The sequence below is a fragment of the Solanum tuberosum genome, unplaced genomic scaffold (genome assembly GCF_000226075.1).
Source record: "Solanum tuberosum cultivar DM 1-3 516 R44 unplaced genomic scaffold, SolTub_3.0 scf00027, whole genome shotgun sequence".
Classification (NCBI taxonomy): domain Eukaryota; kingdom Viridiplantae; phylum Streptophyta; class Magnoliopsida; order Solanales; family Solanaceae; genus Solanum; species Solanum tuberosum.
This window is the reverse complement of record NW_006238953.1, coordinates 1,887,137-1,891,898: the sequence shown is the minus strand read 5'-3', so window position 1 is coordinate 1,891,898 and position 4,762 is coordinate 1,887,137.

The following is a 4,762-nucleotide window of genomic DNA, read 5'->3' as shown; positions in this document are numbered from 1 at the left end:
TATGTATCTAATTAAACTTTCATTAGATGTCTTCATAGTTCAAGTGAACAAGTTACTATATGATTCTCCGCATTGAATATTCACAAAAAAATCTACTATTTTCTCATGTAAATTAATTGTTTGAAAATTTGTTTAAATAATATGAATACTATTTACGATAACATATATTTCCTAAATCGAAGACATCCAAGTGTAATTCACATACCAATAGATTAGTATTATAAGAAAACTAATAAAACTAAATAACATATAAAAAATCAAATGGATGATAAAATAACTTAATTTATATGGTTTGTTTTCGACATTTGAAAACCCCATTTATTTGGATTAATTTTCCTTTTTAGAGAAATTTGGTCCCAAATCGAACCATGAATATCATTAGTGGTGTGTTGGAGATAAAAGAAAAGCATAAGTCTACTATTTAACTAATTAGCTACCATCATATATTAGTCAAACTTGATTAATTACACACTATAATATTAATTGCACTTTACTAACTATATAACAATAATTATTATGCTTCGATCTACACAAATAATAGTCAAATATATTAAATTTTATTGATCATATTTAAATTCATCTCATAACATTATTAATGCATATAAATGTGAATATATCGGCGGTAAAAATAAATTCATTGTAATTTTTAAAGCATATGATATAATATCTTTGTAAAAATAAAATTAGTCAATGATTTTCAATTTGACGTTCTTCTTTAAAACCCCTCATAAATGTGTGTCATGATATGGTTCTCACACCATTTTTTCTTCTTTTACTACTCCTTAATTAACATATTATTATTCATATCGTATGAGCTTAATTACTCCTAGTTGACCTTAGCCGATCTCACATCTTCACATAGAGAAATTATTTTCGATAAAACGATTAAAAAGAGATAGTAACAACAAATAGAAACAATAACAATATCATATATCATAAATTTGTATAGATCTAGAGACGAATGGCTATAACAATAATAGCAGTAAAATATTGTTGCAATGACAAACTAGCCTGTCTAAGCTTCTCATCTTCTTCGTATACTGATTTATATACAAAGCCATAATCACATGAACGCACATCACTGATCGATTCAGTCATATAAAAAATTACTTGTCCGTAATTTTTAACACCATAATACCCGATCGCAATTTCTCTACTATATTCTACATATGTATAAAACGATGAACACGAAGTGTATAATTCTTTGAATGTTGCGTTCTTCGTTTTATCAATGAGAGAATTCACCATAGTTGATGTTGATTTGATGAGGTCCGTAGTCATGTTGAGCGTGATCGTGCCTAGGGTTTTAAGATCAGCGGTTTTGGAACGAGGGTCTGATCGTAAGAGTTTCTCACACAAGGAAGGAACGGACGTCTTGATGCAAACATTAGTAACTAAATCACCCTTCACAAATGTAGATGTGAAGAGGATGGAGAGAAGAGCATATGAAAAAAATGAGGTAAGAATCAAAGAGGTAGCCATTTAAATTCTTTGATCACAAAATTATAATTAAAGGTTAATCCCTCTTTATATAGGAGGAAAAAAGAAGAAACATTTATTGTGATTTTAATACAATCCTATCTTATAATAAATATGGTTAATTAAGATCTTTTTTGTTTAAAATATGCAAATGGAAATCACTAGAAGTATCTAGATTTCAAACAAATTTTCAATTTTCAAATGGTCAATGAAACATTTAATCGTAGTTTTTTCAGCAAACGATTTATAAAATGTAATACATACAATTTTGGTGAATATTCCAGGATAACACTATCAAATTAATTATTGTTATGACTTATCGATCGTGTATATATAGAAATTTTCTCCAACCTTATACATTTTCGATAATTTTCCCAAAGTAAAGAGTTTGGGGTTCTAAATTTAATTTTTTTTTTAAAAAAAGAGAGGGGATTTGAATCCACAACTCTAGCATGAAAAGCATTTTCACGGTCCCTTTCTTACCACTGAATCGTCCATCAATCTTGTTAGGGTTCACAAGTTAATATACATATATATTTATTTAATTTTTTAGTACAAATACAAAATCTACGAAAATACTAATCGGTTCGTTCGAACCCACAAACCCTCACTTAGCTCCACCTCTGCCATAAAAAATAGCTATACTATAGACTTTGTCAAGGGCAGTGGCGTAGCCACCCTTTAGTAAGAGTGTCCAATTGGATACCCTTTGTCGGAAAATTATACCGTATATTCAAGTAAAGTAATAAACAAAGTGACCAAATAACATATTTTGGACACCCTTGACGCAACAATATAATGTAATTTAGTGGTTTCAGGTGCCTTGAAAGAGTAAAGACACATGAACTTAAAGTGTTTGTGTGTTTGAATCTCACTAGTAACAATTTTTTTTCACTTTTTAAGAACGGGTTCACTTTAACACTTGGACACACTTCGTAAAATTTCTGACTCCACCACTGGACTCAAGGGCTGATGATGTTGTATAACTTTAACAACTTTGTGGAGAATAAATTATCTTAAAGTTGAACTGCTACCATGAGGATCTCTAAAAGACCAGCTGTAATAAGTATCAGAATGATTTTTGTTTTCTTCAATGTTTCACCATTAAAATCCTCAAGGTCTGGCTCTTAATTTCATCCATTCAACCCTACAAAAAAATAAATTGGGTGGAACTAAAGAAGAAGAAAAAAATTGAGTTCATGAGGTAGGTATACTTCTTGAAGTAGTTTATTGAAGTTCATAGAGAACTTGTTTGAATTCAGTACATTATCCGATAAGTGATTAAACGTATTGAAATAATGTCCATTGTCTTTTATTATTATTTCACCATTGAAATTGTTGAGTTCTAAATCTTGGTTTGCGAAGAAATCATTCGGTATGTTTGACAGAAAAGTTGTATCAACCAAAAGAATATTAAGGCCGGCCACAGTGTAACATACCAAAAAGAACACTTTCCTGACATAGACAAGTGAAAAATTCATAATTTCACCAAATGAGATACACAGTTGTCTGAGCAAAAACCTGTTGCAATCCTATAATCATCGACACCTGAGTCATGGTAAATCATCTTAAAATTGGTGGGCAACCTAAGAATTCTGCAGCAAAACGTGACGAATATGAGGACACACGTACAGTCCTCTGAATAGTTCCAGCATTCCTTTCTTTCTCTTTGGTATGATAACAAACTTCTCCAAAACGACTGCATTCTTTAGCAGAAACACAGAAAGTTTTAAAAGCTTATCATATGACCCAACACATGATATCCCAGTGGAGTACACAATCTTGAGATTGGGAAACGAAAAGTTTGAAATCAATATCATCTGCTCTACGCATATAACTTGACTCATAGTAGCAGTGGAAACAATTATGCTGAGATTGACGGACAATATAATGTGGAAGTCCAACCCTTAATGAAATAGATATTATATATACACAAGTGACAAAAAAATGCAATGGTAAAAGTCTCACACAGACAGATTTTAAACCCACGAATATGGTTTTCAACAAATGATTATGACACCACATTCCTATCTAAAATACTAATGGAGAAGGTAAAACAAGCGAAGAATGAATAAATATGTTGAGTTTGTCAACTATCCGTTTTCTTTTCAGAGAGTCATAAAATAAAAAGTCCTGACCATACTACTATATATGTAACTTTAATAGTGACGCCTAAATTGGAGGAGAAAGAGAGATGGGGGTTAGATATCATCATGACTAGCACAAATGATAAAGCACCTGGTTTGGATGGTTATTCCATGGGATTTTTCCAGAAATGCAGGCCAATTTTTAAACATGATATGAGTGCCTTAAGTTTTTCACAGTGAGGAAGTTCTGGAAAGAGTTTGATTAATGCTAGTTTTATTACTTTATTTCCAAAGAAGAATGGGCCAGTGGAATTGGGAAATTTCAGACCTATTAGGATTGTCTTTTTAAAAATAGCTTATAAGCTAAAAGTCATAAGTTGGGAATACCCAACTTGTTTTTATACTTTCTTGGCCTAAATGTAAGTACTTAAAAGCACTTTTTATCTTTCCCAAACACCCTCTAAGTCTCATTGGAAGTTTCTACAAAATCATTTCAAAGCTTTTGGATGGAAAGTCTTAAAAGTGTGATTAGCAAATTTGGGTGATAGTGCACAAATGGCAATCATAAGGAGTAGACAAATTATGGATACAGTCCTGATAGCTAATGAATGTCTTGATTCGAGATTCAAGAGTGGTAATCCAGGTATTATTTGCAAGTTAGATGTGGAAAAAGCATATGATCATGTTAGTTAGAGCTTATTTGGCAACATTATTAAGGAAATGCCCTTCGGCAACAAGTGGATAAAGTGGATCTCTTTTTTTTTTGTGTTAGCACTGCCATAACCATTAATGGTACGCTAGAAGGTTTTCTGAAGCACAAAGAAAATTGAGACAGCGCGATCCCATCTCACCTGTTATGTTCACATTAGTTTTGGGATGTTTTAGTAGGATGTTGTGTATAGCTAGTTTGCATGACAGGTTCAAAGGCTTTAGAGTGGCACAGAGGATTCCTTTTCGTTCGTGTAGATTTCACATTTACTCTATGTGTTGATGATACACTTACCCTCTATGATGCAAATGTTGAACAACTGAAGCGCTTGAGACTTATCCTACACATTATTGGGGGGAAAGCCTTCTCTACTCGGTGAACAAGGTGGCACTAGGAGACTTGCAAGTACTCTTGGTTTCAGATTGCTGTCTTGATAACAATTTATTTGAGTATTCCATTGGGAGAAAATCATAAATCTGACAGCATT